The 17,788-nt window shown below is 37.6% G+C and overlaps 1 pseudogene; it reads left to right on the top strand.

Annotated features, from left to right (window-relative positions):
- Positions 1-15,154: 15,154 nt before the first annotated feature.
- Positions 15,155-15,273, top strand: LOC118606756 (annotated as a pseudogene).
- Positions 15,274-17,788: the final 2,515 nt, after the last annotated feature.

Genomic DNA, 17,788 nt, shown 5'->3' with positions numbered 1-17,788 from the left:
GTGATTATAAAGTGCTAGTAAAAATTAAATTTGTAACAGGTTCCTGACAAAGACGTACATATGTATCTTTACATTGATTGAGTGTATATGCATATACTTGTTATGTTTTGGCTCTGTGTTTCCCTCTCTCTCTCTCTCTCTCTCTCTCTCTCTCACACACACACACACACACACACACACACACACACTTCTCGTGAAAACTTTATTAGGTTTGTGTTATTTGGTCCAGTAAACTGAGGCTTAGATTAATGGACCAAACTAAAATCATACACTAAGTGGATGAGTTGTTATAGGAACCTATTAATTACATTGCGGATTCATCTGTTATTCTGGAATTGTGCTGAGACTCCAGACGGCACTTGATAAATTTGTTGAAAGTATAAATAAATGATCGCTAATTTTAGTTGGCCCTCACCTGCCTTCCCAGGGTCGTTAGGGATTCATTTATTTGCTTCAGGTCCTGGGAACACAAAAGTATTAATGGATGAAACTCTTTAAGCTCGAACACTCTACGTTTCATTTCTCATTTCTCTGTCTGGCCCTAGGGAACTAACACATTAATTATAAATATTCCGATTTATATATTTGGGTTCCTAAAGATAGAATAATGTGTCTTCCTTGTGAATCACGATTTGGATTATTAATACAGTTCTCGGTCCTCCCTCCAAAGTCACAAAAATATTACTCAGAGATGGCAATTTCTTCCAGAAATAATTTCAAATATTTAAAGAAAGTAACTTCAAGATCGTTTAGCTTTTATACGTAGTCGAATTACATGAAAAGTAGATGACAAACCATTGATGCTTTCATTCTTAATTTTCAGAAAATATCTTAATATTTGAAAAATAACTCGATTTTTGACAAAGGTCGATTTAATTTTTGAAAAGTTATAACTTTTTCTCAAATCTACCGAAAGCTAATATTGGCAATGTACGATGAGGACACCTATCCAGAAAATATAGCACATTTTACACCAGAATATTAAAAATATTCTTCTTTCTTACTTTTCCCAGGATCAAAAGGATTGGCAGTTAACAGCTGGATTTATAAAGAACCGTTTTGAGAACCCTTGCTCCGCAAACATGTCACCAGGTGCCTGCAGTGTGCACATGATTTGTTGTTTTAAGGCGTCCCCGCGGAATACGGAGCGGCACATACAAGTCTGTAATAGGTTAAGTTGATCGGTTTTGCCGGCAGGTGTGAGAGAACATCACTGCTCATTGGATGGTTGGCTTAATTGGTTTTCTCCTGGAATATACAGACAATATTCTCTTACGCTGTTCCACACAGGGTACTTAAAATCCAAACCTCTGAATTATTGTCTAATCGTTAGCATTTTTTAGATGGCGGTTGTATTCGGGGATCGGTTTATGAGCACACACTCGGTTTTCTTTCTCATGGAGATTAATGGAAGGCAGAAAAGGTCACTTCTGCTGTTCTCAAGCCTCAGCCACTTGTTGGAGTGCGAGTTCACCGATTTCGAAAATCAAATAGGGCACAGAATTTAATGAGAATATTCTTCTCTTTGGAGAATAATTTTTGTTGTCATGTTATGTACAGCAGAAAGGTCAAATGATGGATTTGAGTAAGTATTACAAATCTCAATGATTTACGACATCTGCAAAACAGGATCGGACAGACCTTGGTGAGATTTTGGTTGCTTTGAGAAAATGATGATCAAAACCCTCGTTTGAAATAGCTCTCATGTTTTTGTTCTGTAACTAGAACATTAACGGACCATGTTGGCAAAAGGATTTTCAGCTATGATTTTTGTGATTATGTTTAAATAGTAAGAAACATCTAGGATAGAGAAGAACAAGTTAATATTGCATTTTCAAATGGTATTTGGAAAGTAATAATTTTCAAAACAGCCTCTCCCAGATTTCATTAAAAGAGAGATGAAGACACGAAACCGAATGAGAAACTGGCACAGAGGAAACACAGTTGAGCCACAATTTGTTCTCAGAATCTAAAAAACTGGGTCTGGCCCAAATAAGGCTGAGCCGCCTTGTGACCTGTCTCACGATGGCGTCTATTCAAAAGAAAACCAGTTGGATATACAATAAAATAATTAAATATCAACTTAAATATTTACTGTTGCCCTACAAAGGAATGCCAAAAAAATTTGCACTTCATGACTCATGGTGAAATGACCTATAATCACCCTTATGCACCTGAATCTCTCTGAATCCTCACAAAGTTTTTCGTGAGTCTCTCCTGTGTGTCTTTCATCCTCGGAAAACCTGCAGTCCCCTCAAGGCACGCAAATCCGTACTCTCATCTCTGCCTTTTGGGCAGGCCTATTTGATTGCTGTTAGATTTAGAGGTTATTTGAGGTCTTTAACATGTAAATATTTCAAGCCTGTCTCAGTTATTTAAAGTTAGTTCCTTACCCAATAGCCCGCATACAAAGACTGGGAATTAAAAAAAAAATAAACATAATCACAGTTTCTAGGGAAGGAGGGAGAGATACGTTTCTCTTCTTTTGTGATTCCATTGAGCATCACTGGGCTGGGAAAATGCCAGCAGCCTACCAAAGTTTAACCTCACGAAGCAGACCACACTCGCCTGCAAGGTGAAAGCATAAGTTGCCGATGAAAGCATAAGTTATCGAAAATACAGTGGGATTTAGAAAGCAAACCGCGTAAACCTGTTTTTAAATTCATTTATAATTTTATTCATGTAAAATAATAAAGCGTATCTCCTAGTATCGTATTCATATCTCGATAAATCATCTGGCATTTGCCAAATGTTGTAATAGAGCCTCACAGTTTTAATTCCTTGTGTTCTCATGATAAGCTGTCATGCCTGCGAGCCATCCCATGCAGCAGCGCCCGATTTCACACGCGCCTGGAGCAATGACATTTCACTTCCTTCGGCATGGTTTATCATCGAAGACCTTTGTAATTTAAGTCTTCATTGGTGATCTCATTGTACATTGAGATATTTTGCTAAAAATATCCTTTAAGACGCTCGCTCTTACCAGTCCCCCAGAGAGCACTCATTCATTTATTAGTTGGCTATTAGGTAGTAGCAGTTAGAGTCCAAGTTAAAATATTGTGTAGTATAAGTGTCTTCCATACGGTTCTCTTTGTTTTTCCATTTTCCAGGTATGTATGTATGTACATATGTATGCATATAATTTTGGGGGAGGGCAATTATTAACCATATAGAAAAATACATAAAAACATAAAATGTGTAATGAATCTATATGTGTCCAATACCTAAATTCAACAATCGTCAATGTTTTCCTGTCCTTTTTTAATTATCAAAAACATTTTTTTGCTAGAATTAAAAAAAAAATCCGTATGTTATATAATTTCACATTTATATACTAAGGCATGCGTATGAAAAGAACATCCATTATTAAAAAGCTTAAAATCGTTTTCTCTCTAACAAATCAATTGTCCTTTATCAAATTTACCATGTAAAATTTTACCCATTTACCTCCAAATGTAATTTTATAATTGTTCCATATGAATTAGGACCCAAGTAGGTTTACCTGTTGCATTTGGATGACAGCTCTTTAAACTATTTTTATCTATATCAGTTCATTATCCCATTATTTTTCTACTAGACTCTTTTCTTACTAAAGAAACTGGAGTTTTGAACATACCACTTTATCTTATTTTTGTAGGAACTGGTAATTAGAGCTACAGGCTCGGTTCTAATCAGTTTAGAAATTTTTAAAGAGTACTTCATAATTGGTGTTTTGTTTTTTTTTTTTTTTTTTGTACTTCTTGCACATATTTGATTTTTCCGCTTTTGGTGATGTTAAATTATTCATGGGCATATTAGGTAGATTTTGTTGCATAACAAAATCAATATAACATTTATAAATTAATAATGCCGCATGCGAGTACAAGGCGGAAGTTACAGTAGGCAGCTCAGCGAGGGAAAGGCCAGTTTTCAATGTTTTAAGTGATCCCCCTTGCCTGCATGGCAGTGATAGTTAGTGCAAGGGTCGCCACATTTTTCTCTAAAAGGAAGTAAATATTTTATGCTGCGAGGACCACATAATCTATGACGCAATTATTCAATTCTGCCACGTGGCTCAAAAGCAGCCATAGATAATGCATAAATAAATGGGCATGGCTGTTTCCCAATAAACTTTATTTATGTAAAGGGCCAGCCACGGGCGGTAGTTTGCTTTTCCTGCTCTGAAAAATGAACAAACCAAAAAACATAAACAAATGGTGATTTTCAGCAAAAACAGAGATGAAAACTATAACAGTAGCAGATATTAAGAAATGCTTTGATGCGCTACTTTTAAACTTTATAGAGCCTAGAAAAGAATCAGTGACTTGAAGATAAGGCGTCGATATGATATAATTTAAAAGACAAAGAAAAAATAAATTACAAGGAGTCTAACATACATAGATAATTGAAATCCCTTAAGTGGAAAAGAGAGAGGAAAATATCTGAAAAAATAATTGTTGTAATTTTTTTTATCAAACTGAAAGTTATAAAACCACACATCTAAGAATCTTATATAACAACAGCAGGAAAATAAAATGAAACATACACAGGTAGACCATCTTAAAGACAGCTAGTGAAAAAAAATCTTTCACACAGAGTTTAAGAATTATAGCAGTAACTCATTAGATAACATAAAGGCCAGGACACAGTCATTTTTTTTAATGCTGAAAGAAAAAACTCTCAAGTCAGAATTCTATATCTAGCAAAAACGTGTCTTGGAAATGAAAGGAGAATAAAAACTTTTCAAAAAATCGAAATCGGAGAGGATTAATACCAGTGGACTTTTATTAGAAGAATTGTTAAAGGAAGTATTTTAGGCCAAAAGGATGTGATCATACGAATGTATAAATTGCAATAAGAATGTGGTAAAATAAATTATAAAACTCACTATTGTTTTTTAATCAATACAAATGATAAATGACTTTCTAAAGCAAAAATGATATTAACATTTTGTCGGTTTTCGTACATAAAATAAAATGTATAGAAACAAGAGTGTGAAGTTTGGGGAGAAGGAATTGGATTGGCATTCTAAGTTTCATACATTATTTGTAAGCATATTGTAAATACTTATAGATTTCTATTATAAACCCTAGTATAATTGTTAAAATTTTTAAAGAACAGTGTAAGAAATAAAGCATAAGTGAAGATAAAATGGAATATTTTTTTAAATCATATAATCCAAAAGTAGATATAAAAGAAGAAAAAAGAAAAAGAATGATTTGAAAATATTGTCTAGCAACATGGCAGCTATTAATCCAAAAATGTCAATAATCACATTAAATAGAAATGATTTAAACATACCAATGAAATCAGATTTGATAAAGAGCAAGACAGAACTACATGTTTTTATGAGAAATCGACTTTAAATAAGTAAATAAATGCCCACTTAAATATACATTAAAAGTAAAAAAATAGGGAGCGATATTTCTTATGAACACCAATTGAAGAAAGCTAAATTAGCTATATTAACATTAGACAACACAGATTTATAATAAAGAATATTACCAGGGATAAAGAAGGATATCAAATAATGATAAACATGTATCAAAAATACGTATAACAGTGTTACATATGCAGGTGCCTAACTGCAGAGCTGGAAAGTGTAGGAAGCCAAAATTGACCAAAATTGATAGAATTGATAAAATACACACACACACACACACACACACACACACACACATATATAATATATATATTATGATTCTTTGAAACGTTAGTGACACTCGTTAACTACTTTCTCTATTTTGTAAAAATTCAGTTTGAATTCTCTCTTTCCATTTGGACTAATGTGGTTAAACTTATTTATATAGGAAACAATCCAGTTCATCCAGGTTTTAAAATATTTTCATCGCACACTGTTGTATAAAGAAGTCTTCTATGATGTGTGGACATTTCCTTCATTTGGCAGTTATCTGCTCCTTGTCTTTTCTAAAATCAGTATTTATGCCTCCACGTCTTTCTATTAGTTGACTTAAAGTTTCTTTATTCTGTTAAATTAGAAAGAAATAACTTTTGGAATTTTTTATTGAGTCAACTGACTTTTTTGCTTTCTAATTAACTTGTATGTATATTTACTACTCTTTATTTATGTTGTATGTTTTTGTCGATTTGAGAGTTAGATTTTGAGAGGCATATTTTCCTCCTAACACCAACTAAATCAATTCTCCACGGACACCAACTGGGTGTCCTACAAGTCAATTCATTTGTGACATTAACACCCAAAGGTAGTGTTCAGGCTCCACAGACTTAAAGGCTGGTCCCACAAGACTGTCCCACTTCAGATTCTGGTCATGAGTATCAATTCCCACGTCATCTACTCTCTGTCCATTTGGGCTACCACAATCCCCTTCTCAGGTTTGATTGTTGCCAGAAAATCTTGCAGAATTCTGGAAGGCATTCTATTTGCTGTTCCCTGTTGATTATAAAGAATAAGACTCAAGAACAGCCAAAGTGAAGGATTGTTGGGGGCGAAGTTGGGGGCAGGTGTAGACCTCCATGCTCGGGCATAGCACTGTGCCAGGACCTTGATGTGCTCCCCACCCCAAATGCTCTCCCAGTTGTTTAGGGGTTTTTGTGGAGATCTCATTACAGAGGTGTGAGAGATAGAATCATTCGTCATTGGTGGTCGAACTTACCCTCCAGCCTTTCTCCCCTTCCTGGAGTTTGGGACGGAGCAGAAATTTTCAACCCTCTAATCATGCATTTGCCTTTCTACGCATAGCTGCCCCTGGGCTAGAGTCTCCAGTCACCAACATCTCAATAGCACATAGACCATCTTCCAACTCCAGAGGTTCTAGTGGTTTAAGAGATGCGTGCAGGAACGAGGGAGATTGCGTTATACCACAGATAGGTATTTTGATTGACAGGTATTTAAAGTTATAAAGTTTCCTGTGGTAGCTGGTTTAATTGTATCCTCAATAGTTACACAGGTTATTTTAAATCTGCTTATTTTTATAAATAAATTCTGAGGACTTGCCCATATTTTCCACAAATCAGAAATTTGTTTAAATTATCTTTTACATATTCTAGATAGAAATGTGTTTTGTACATTCATTATTCTTTTTTAGAGTTAATTGCCTTGGAGTTAGAATTTTATTTATTTTCTTATTGGGGGTATTTTTTTTTATGGCCAAAGCAACAGTCTGTATTACTTGACCATACGATGCGTGGATACATTTTCCTCTATGTTATTTGCATTCAGAATGCAATGCATAGTGTAAGACCTGTTGTATTGACTATGTTGTCTAGATTTTCTAAAACAACTTCCATTTTATTTTAAAACGTAATTTGTCTTGGACTGTGTGTTAAAGACTGTGCATTCGGTTTATACTTACGAAAAATAGTTATGAATAAAAAAACCCAAATAACGTGACCCATCAGCTGGATCTAATTTTTATTTACCATGAACTTCTACAGAAACAGTGGGGATATTTTCAAATATTTTTGTGATTCTTGGATAATCTTTATTCTAAAATATGACAAGCACTACGTAAAAAGTTATATTCAGTCCAATTTCTCTGAAAAAACGAACAAGTATTGGAAATTCAAATCTTATATGTAAAGGATAATGCATCACAACTCAGTGGAGTTCATTTCGAGTCTTTAAAACTGGATACCATCAACTATTAATCAATATTTCTTTTACCACAAAAAGCATAAAAACAGGAAAAGTCATATTATTATCTATATAAATTCAGAGAAAGAATTTAAATAATTAATTACCTTTGTTGATTAAAAAGTATTATTAAACCAAGAATATTAGAGTACTTTATTATTTGAAGAAGCGTAAGTAAGAGTAAGTACTGAAAAAAACCATTATTGTCCATAGTGAAATATCGATCTTCCTCATTCCCGTGATTAGGAAAGATAAAAAGAGGCTTGCTATCCTCCTTACGGAAGTAGTTATCCTCTGTTATAAGGCAAATTTTCTTAAATCTATGGGGATTTTGAAGATGGAAACGACACTTGTTATTTGCAAGCAACGTGATTATTTATTTAGAACATCCAAAAGAATCTACAAACTATTTAAAATTAACATGCAGATTTAACAAGGCCATTGGTCACTAAAAAAAATCAATTTTTTTAATATACTAACAACAAAGAATTGGAAAATACCTATTTCTAAAAGATGCCTTTAGTGTTGTAACAACATATCAAATATGAGGATGACACCTCCAATAAATATCACAACACTAATAAATATAAATATCATCATCACCTCATTGCAGTTATTTTGGAAGAAGTAAGGATTTACACATAAAATATCATAAAACAAATAGACCTACATACCTTGAGGAATAAAAGCAATAATATTGTAACTTAATATTGATTTTTGTCTTGACTTGAAGAGATTTTTTTCTCATTAGTGTGGTGACTAAATGCAAAAGCATCCATTTTGGGTTCAAGTAGGAAATTTATCAGCCATCAGATTTTCATTTTACTTGGCAATAGTCTCCCAAAATCTGAAACCATACTCTCCCCTTTAAAAAAAAATTTTTTTTTCTTCTATACTAGTGGGCTATGTCAGGTAATTCTTCAATTTTCCTTGTTTTGTAGGTCTAATATTCTTCTGCCCTTTGTTTCCTAAATCGAAATACATTTTTTCTTTTACCAAAACTCTTTTGACATCTTAGCTTTCATAGCCTAATTCATTCATCCGACATTCCTTTTCGATGGCTGTTAAGATGTCATGTGCAATTTTCATTTCGTTTTTAAACTGCCATTGAACATGTTTTATAATTATAATAAAGCAAAAGTGTTGTTAAAATTGAGCAGGAATTGTGTTTCCTTTGAGATGCTCTGGGCGGTATTCTTTGAAACGGGCTTAGTCAATAGGATCCTCAACAATAGAGTTTGTCCAGTAATCATCCTGGAAAAATGACAGGCCTAAAACACAAGCAAGCATCCAGAAGAGAAAAAGAAAAGGAGATTGAGAGAGAGAATATGAACGTGTTATGGAAAGAAGATCCTGATAAATAATTTAAATATATTCTGTCCAAATACTTTTGTGAAATGGAAATTGGTTTTGTATGTGTTTCAAATTTATTTGGTAAAGAAAATGATGAGTTTTGAAATATCATTTATTATTTTAACTGAACAGATTATGTTAGTATAGTTCTTACAGGTTATGACAAATTACTTTTTTGCTCTGAACTTCATAGCAACCCTGGGAAAGACTTTGAAAAAGAATTATTTGCGCATAAGGAAGTAGGCAAAAAATTTAGTTAAATCACCTTAATTCATCCACGTGTTAAATTAAGCCAGATCTTTTTGGTCTGGGGATTACTTCTTTCCATCTCATTAGGATTTCTCCCTGTCTCCATAGGGAAGGGAAAAATCAAGGAAACAAGCCATTACCCAGCCACAAGCTTGCCTGGACATTCAGGAAGGCACGTTTATTATAATTTAGTGGCCCCAATATCCATATATGCCCAAATATACACTCCACCGATCCTGGCATTACGACAAAGATAGAAATAATTTTAGGGTTCTCCAGTAAGCTGTTGTGTTAGATTAGGAAGTTTTACTCTAAAATTTTGGTGCTTACTTTTATTGGGTAAATTATATGTATGTGATGATTTTAAGATTTTAGTAATAATTTAGTTGACAGATCCTCAAATGACACACATGTATAGTTTAGACAGGTGGTAGATACGCAGAAACATAGCTACGGATACAGAGGGGAGGGGAGCTTCGGAGCTGTGCTCTTTGGATACGTGGGTAGTGCGCTGGGTTTCATTCCGCTTTCGTGCTGTTATTACAGTATTTCCTGATTTCCCGATTCCTAAATTAATACAAGTAATGTACAGCACAACCTGCTCGCTTCGTGCTGGGGCTTACTACGGCTTACATGAATACAGAACATAAAACCGGGAGTAAGACGACTCAGACGAAGCCACGGAAACGGGGGCCGTGGAGAGCCGGGGCCTGCTCTCTCCTGCCGCAACGGCATTCACTGCTCGAGGCTTCTCAGGGCGGGCCGCGAATCTGGTTTCACATTTTTAGAGATTGTCATCAGGTGACATGAAGATCAGATGCCAGATAAATTGGCCCATTGGCTAGACACTCATGGGGGGTCAGGAGAAATCCATCCTGTTTAGAAGCAGGCCAAACCCGTCCGGCAGTTTGTGAGGGTTCGGTAGCCCACTAAAGACACACCCCTTGCCCAGAACCAAGCCTCGAAACCTCTTTTCGGAGACCTGTTCCTAAACGCTCATCCGCTCTTTGAGTTTATGTCCGCACGCGTGTTCGGCAGTGGAGAAAGCAGGGAAGATAAACAGATAATAACGGCAGCAGCACGGATATAACAAGCGAGCATCTGGTCGACCCTTTCTCTGTCTGAGCTGGCAGTCGTTAATTTTTCTGACACTCTTTTTACATCAAAACGCCGAGGGAATGCTAGGATTCAGAGTTTATTTTCCATCTGCTGCTGCTCCTGCCTGCCGTGTGCACCAGCTTATCTGCAATATGTGAGATGCCCCGTTCTTCTGCTTTTGGTAGGGATGCGAGCGCCCTAGGAATGAGTGGGCACCCCACTGTGCTCTCGTCCAGCCTCCCCTCACGTGACTCAGAGAAATACTCCATGTCAACAAGAAAGGATACTTGTTTCTACCCAACTTGAACAATTTTATTCATCAACCACCACCCCCCAAAAATAAATTATTTTCATCTTAAGAGCATGAATAACCTGGATTTACCTGTGATAACCATGGTAACTTGTTCTGAAGTTATGTATGTTGCTTGCATAACCATAGAAACAGTTCTCAAAAATGGCAGTTACCTGTAATTTATCTCAGTGTTTTATCATAACAACAATATAATGTGCATTTTTCAAAACAAAATTTTGTTGGCTATAGTGGCAATCAAGAAATTACTTAGAAATTATTTAAAGCTTTCCTGAAAGTATTAGCTATCATTTGATTGCTAAGATGATCACTTATTAATAATTTTCTGGACAGAATGAAACATAAAAATATATTAAAATATAATATTTAATACCAACCCTCCCCCCCACACACACACACAATAAAATCCTGGAGCAAATTTTAGGTAAAAGAAAACCAGATGCTTCTCATAGTTGTTGGCACAAAGGACCTTGTGATCAACCAAAAGTTGGAACTATCGCTTATGTTAACTCTGATGACCTTGTTTTCAGCTTTCTTCTTCTTTGGGCAATCTTCAATATTTCTATTATATAGATCTGCAATTACGCCACATTTCCATTGCATGTCCCATCAAATCAAGTCCGGCCAATCAAATCACTGTGCCGCTTAGATTGACGGTGGGCGGGGTATGCGGGGGCCCGTCCGGGGTGCCCTCTGCCCTAGAACTGCCACACGCAGACCGGTGGACACCGGCAGGTGGTTCGGTTTCCCTAACTCCACTGAGTCCCGCGTAATATGTTAGGCCAGTGGAATAACTGAAGCCACCTGACGCCTCAGGCTGAAAGGACATAATCAGAGATACCAAGTTATAAGTTCCCAACTCACTGCATGGAGCTCGCAGACAGCCCCTGTTAATTTTGACCATGCAGATTCTCTATGATTTACTTTTAGAGAGAGTTTTTTTTTTCAGCCATGTCGCGGCTCAAATAAACACCCACACCCTTCAATTAGATATTATTGATAATGAAATTAATTCCCCTAGTGCTTATAGAGAGTATTTTTTAACACCTTTAATGAGGTCAGATTTGTATACAACATGAAATTCACTCATCGACTGCAGAATCCAATGTTTTTTAGTTTATTCATAGAGTTGTGCAACCGTGATGATATTCTAATTCTACATTTTTACATTCCCCTCAAAGTGATATCTTACCATTTGGTCAATCTCCATTCTTTTTCTCCCATCCACGAGCGAGGCAACAACTAATCTGCTTTCCGAATTGAGACGTTGCTTGTTCATCACCACCCTAGTGATGAAGCAAATACGGAAGAAATACTTGCAACTGAGGATTTTGAATAAATAGTACATGGAAATTCTTTGAACTGTTCCTGCTTTTTTTCTGTAAGTTTTCGATTATTTCGATACAACAAAAAAAGCCTTTTCTTTACCTTCTTCCTTTCCTTTCCTTTATCTATTTTAACGATGCATTTCCAGTGACCGCTTATGCAACGGGGTGTATTTTGCAATCTAGAATGTGTCATCCATAATAGATATTAGAGATCAGATGAGAACATGTTTTTCACAACTCCCTTTAAGAGGTAGGTTCTGTATCACCACTCATCAGAACTGGCTTGGCCTTATGACTTGCTTCGACCAACAGAATGTTCCAGAAGTTAAACCTTAGGAATTTTAGGTCTAAGAGCTCTAGCAGCTTCTGTCTTCGATCTCTTGGAGTGCTCCCGCTCCAGGTAAAGCATCCTGGGCTTCACTGCTGAAGTGGAAAGAGAGAGAGCGAGCGAGATCGAGAGAGAGATGCAGCGATCAGCCGACCCCAACAGCACCTGCCTGAGGCTGTCTTAGAACACTCTCCACAGCTGCCCTGCCGGCAGATGCAGCCTCAGAGGGGAGCCCAGCAGGACCACAAGAAAAGGCACTGTCGTTTTGAGCCAATAAGATCTGGGGTGATCGTCCATGGAGCAGCGGGGAACAGGCCCACCGTGCTGCTCCGCCTGCGGATGTCCGTGCCGAGTCCTCTGCTGGTCTTCTCTCTCGTCGTGCTTTTTTATGGACACAGTTCTTAGTGGGTCCATTATCGATTGCCCTTTGCAAGCCCTCTTCTTGACAATTCTCCATGAAGAAAGAGTGTCTTAGACTGGTTTTCTAACAATCAAACACTTGAGGGAAAACCAACCCCATCCTTAATGAACACCGGTCTATTGCAACAGAACAGTTCCGAAAGCCCGGCAGAGGGAAGGTATCCGCAGTGCCGGGTGGGCCTGGGCCCCAGCTCACTTCCTCATGTCTCGGTGGCTCCTCGGGGACATCTTCTTTCCATAACAAATAATTGCAGATTTAGCCTTGATATCCATTGACTCTCGGCACCAAAACAGTCCCCGGCCCATTGTAAATCGTCAATAAATATTCGTTCAATGAATTAAATGACCACTCAGAATGACCTGCATCTTTGGATGGGTGGTGCCCTCAGTCCCGACGTCAGTCAGGCCTTCGAAGTCAGGAATTTCACTGTACCTCCACCATTTCTTGAGTTCATGTCTTTACCGAAACATAGCGTATTTAATTTGGATATTAAACTACCAGCGTGCCTGATTTCCCAGTATTGTCACAAATCTGCAGATTCAGAGAACAACATAGCTAACACTCGTCTGTAAACTCTTGTTTCCGTATATTCATCTACCGCAAAAATAAAAGCAAACGCAAAAAAGGCTGGAGTTGCGTTTACTCCGTGCGTGGATTATCCATAAAGAGAGCAGAGAATGATTGCAGAAATAATTAGGGTAGGAGGACTGGTTCTCCAAGCAAATGTTCTTTCCTATTATTGCAGTATCTGTATGCGCAGCAGCTCCACCTGCTAAGAGACAGCGCCAGTCTACGCTGTGCAATAAAACTGAATTATCTGGGGCCTTATTTTATGAAGCAATAATTTAAATCTTGCGTTTTTTCCTTTTCTGCTTATCAGGCTAAGTATTACATAGTTTTTACTTTTTTTGGTTGATTTAAGGGAAAAAGAAACCGAAAATAAATCCTTTTAACTGGCTTTCTCTAGTGGTTCTCCCGCCGCCCCACAGCAGTGAGCCGGGCTTCACAGATGTGCTCTGAAGCTTGGGACCCCCCACGGGGATTCGACGCCCTCGGAGTCTGTTATTTTTCAGGATAAATTCTATGCAAAGCTAGAGACAAAGAGAAGCTCTGTACTACATACGTTTAATGCTCTTTCTTTCCTCCTTTGTTATAAACAAGAGCAAGAAACAGCTCCTACTGGAAGTGGAGAAAAAGGGCGTTAAAAACAAGCCAGGCAGCAGGCCAGCGCCCAGGGCGCCCGCCCTCAATACAGACGCCTTCTCCTCTCCTGAGCACAGTGTTGAAAGGGCAGCACAGTCAAAAAGGCCTTAGGCGTCCTCTGTTTTTCTTTAATCCTCATACCTACCACCATTCTAAGGAAATGAGGGACCCACGATAAATACTGATTGATTGAATACATGCACACAGTTTATTAAGTATAAAAGAATAGGCCTTTAAAAGAGGATGCTGATAGCCCCTCTCACCCTCGGCGAATACGTCACGGTTGTATCCAAGCCATTAAATGAAAAATTTGAGATAATTTCCGAATACCCCCAAACTCCAGTATTTTAGGCCCTGGAAAGTTTTTTTTTTTCTAAAGTCAAGACTGCAGTCAGCCACTCTTTACATTGTGAATGGGCATTAGTCGTGAGCTGTTCTCTACTACATGATTTCAGGGCGCACTTGCATCTGTAACTATGTGGAAGTGACTAATGAAACCACCTAACAGAAGTTTCAGCAGAAAAATGGAGAGGCGTCTTTATCTCCTCGGGCTGTCTTACAAAACACCACAGACTGGGCAGCTCAAAGAGCAGAAATTCGTTTCTCACAGTTCTGGAGGCCAAAAGTCCAAAATCAAGAATTTAGCTGGCTTAGTTTCTGATAGGGCCCCTGCCCTCAGCTTGCAGCCAGCTGCCTCCTCTACGAGTTCTCACAGGCCTGTCACAATGACCAGGCTCAAGAATGGGGGGAAGAGAGAGGAAGAGGGGTGCAGGAGAGAGAGAGAGAGAGAGAGAGAGAGAGAGAGAGAGAGAGACAGTAGCACTTCTTATAAGGACACTAATGCTTTTGCTGTGCCCTCATTAACCTCAATACTTCCTGAGAGACTCCATCTCCAACATACAAATGTTGAGGGGCACACAAACATTCGGTTCGTAACAAGGGGAGAGAGGAAAGAATTTGTGAAATTAAAGACAGAACACTAGAGATTGCCCAATCTGAGCAACAGAGAACAAATAGACTAAAAAAATTAAATAACATCAGGAACTTATGGGAGGGACTATAGCAAGATACACATTCACATCATCAAAATTTCAGAGAGAAGAGAAAGTGGGAGGGGCTAAAAGTACTTTAAAAAACATGGCCAAAACTTCTCAAATGTGGTGAAAGATGTTAAATTACAGATTCAAGAAACTAAGCGAAACACAAACAGGATAAACTCACAGAAATCTAAACTGAGACTCATAGTCCAACAATTAAGAACCATAGACAAGTCTCTGGCCACGCCACCCTGAACGTACCTGATCTTGTCTGATCTCAGAAGCTAAGCAGTGTCAGGCCTGGTTAGTACTTGGATGGGAGACCACTTAAGAAAACCAGGTGCTACAGGCATTTAAAAAAATGTATATGAAGAAAAAATCTTGAAATCAGTGCGGGAGAAACAGCAACTTACCTATGGGGGCAATCAAATCAAGTGACGGGGAATTTTCCACTCAAAACCTTAAAGGCCAGAAGAAAGCAGTACATTTTTCAAATCCTGAAAGAAAAGAACTGTCAATTCAGAACTCCCCATCCAGTGAAAATAGCCATAAGGAATGAAGAGGAAATCGAGACATCTCAAATAAATGAAGGAATTTGTTTGTTTGTTTGTTTGTTTATGATCGTTGTTGTTATATTGTTTTTGGTCAGAAGACCGCACATAAAAGGATGGCTGAAGAAAGTTCTCTAAATCAAAAAGAAAAAAAATGATAAAAATACATAGAGCATCACGAAGGAAAAAGAACACACTAAGGAAAAATTAGGGGATATGTATTATGTAATGATGAAGCGTCGATGCACCGGAAGTACTTAGTGTTCCCAAACACGCATGCGCTAGACAGCAGACCTGCGAAACGTAAAGCAAAAGCTGAACTGAAAAATAAAAAAGAGACGAATTCACAGTTGAACATCAACTCATGATAAAAACTCTCAGAAAAATAAAAAAAAAAAAGAGGACTTCTCCAACTTGATAAAAAAAATTGACAGAACACTTACAGGTAATATTATACTCAATAATAAAACACTGAATATCCTTTTCCCCTAAGATCTTGGACAAGGCACGGATACTCACTATTACTACTTTCATTTAACAGGAAAGTGGAAGTTCCAGCCAGTGCGATAAAGTAGAGAAAGAAGTAAATAAAAAATTCAACTTTCGGATGGTTATCCAGGTAGAATAATTGCAACACATCTACAAATACTACTAGAACTAATATAGAGTTCAGTAAGTTTGTGGAATATAAGATAAACATTCAAAATTCAATTTAATGTAATTTCTATGTATTAGCAGTGGGCACTTGACACAAATTAAAAATACAATACCACCTATTCTCATTTACCAAATAAAGCATTTAGGTGTAAGTCTAATAAATACGCAGAATTTTTATGCTGAAAACTACACGAAGATAATAAAAGAAACCAAAGATCTAATAAACATGCCCATTGATTGGAATACTCAATATTCACAAGACACTCATTTTTCTGAAGTTGTTATATGGTCTTCTCACATTCCTATCAAAATATATAACAAGATACTATGTAGTATGGGCAAGAGAAATTTAAAATTTATATGGGAAGTTAAATTAGAATATCTGTGTGATACAGTTTAAACAATACTGAAAGAAAAATTTACAATATTAAATGCATAATTAATGCATTTAATCTAAGCTAAAGCTATTTCCAAATAAAGAGGTGGAATTTCTTTATCGAATTTTAAGACTTATTAAAGAGTTACTATAATCAATATTCCATGATGTTGATGAAGGGATAAACATAGATCAGCGGAACAGAATAAAGAATTCTAAAATAGAACCTCATAAATATGTCCCTCTGATTTTTGCAGAAGTACAAAGTCATTTCAATGGAGGAAAGACAGACTTTCAATAGATGATGGTAGATATCAACGAATACAACAGAACACAACAACACAAACCTCAACCTAAATCTCGTACTTCATACAAAATGTTGCCTCAAAAATAGATCGTGAACTTCAGTGCAGCCATCCGATCAGGAAATGGACAAAGGGCACAGCCGAGTATATACTGGAGGCGAATCAGCACGTTAAAAAGTTCAATGTCATTACTCATTAGTTACCGCAAATTAAAACCACAGAGATATCACTGCACATGACCGAATGAAATGTAATGACAACCGCGAAAGACAGTGGCCCTGGCTGTGAATCAGATGTTCCGTTTTTGTTTGTTTGTTTGTTTTGTTTGTTTGTTTGTTTATCGATGTCGTAATGGAAGGATGTTGCAGAAAACGGCGTTGTTTGAGGAGCTGCTACACGTGAATGTCCGAGCAGCTTTGCTCACAGTAGCCCCAAACTGGGGTGCCCCGGTCCTCCCCAGACGGGCGAGCAAACAAACGGATACGTCGCACTGAGAAGTGCGCCGAATGGAAAAGCACATGCCCACGCTGACACGCCGCGTGGTGCCACTCACACTTCTTAAATGACGGAATTATACAAAGCGGAGAGGCTTGTGCCAGCCAGGGTCAAGGAGGAGACGGGAGGGCGAAGGGAGCCCGATGCAGCTACAACAGGGTGACCGCGACAGCACTGTGAGACCGTCCAGGGTTACGCGACATGTCACCGTTGGAAGACACTGGGTAAAGCGTGCGTGGGATCATTGCTTTATTTCCTACGACTGAATGCAAATCTATAATTAAATCTAAATTAAAAGTTTAATTAAAAATAAAATAAGTGAACATGGATCATGCTTGGACTTCTGACCAAGACGAGTGACAGGGACCAGATTTACCCCCCCCACACACACCTCTCACAGCTAAAATACATCAGGTGAAGCCTGGCAAGACCACGCTATCAGACAGAGGGGGTTGGAAGGAGACGGAGGAAGCCAGCCCTGCG

This window comes from Rousettus aegyptiacus, unplaced genomic scaffold, assembly GCF_014176215.1.
Source record: "Rousettus aegyptiacus isolate mRouAeg1 unplaced genomic scaffold, mRouAeg1.p scaffold_m13_p_1, whole genome shotgun sequence".
Classification (NCBI taxonomy): domain Eukaryota; kingdom Metazoa; phylum Chordata; class Mammalia; order Chiroptera; family Pteropodidae; genus Rousettus; species Rousettus aegyptiacus.
Note: the sequence above shows the minus strand (reverse complement) of the source record. Positions and strands in the feature narration are given on the sequence as shown.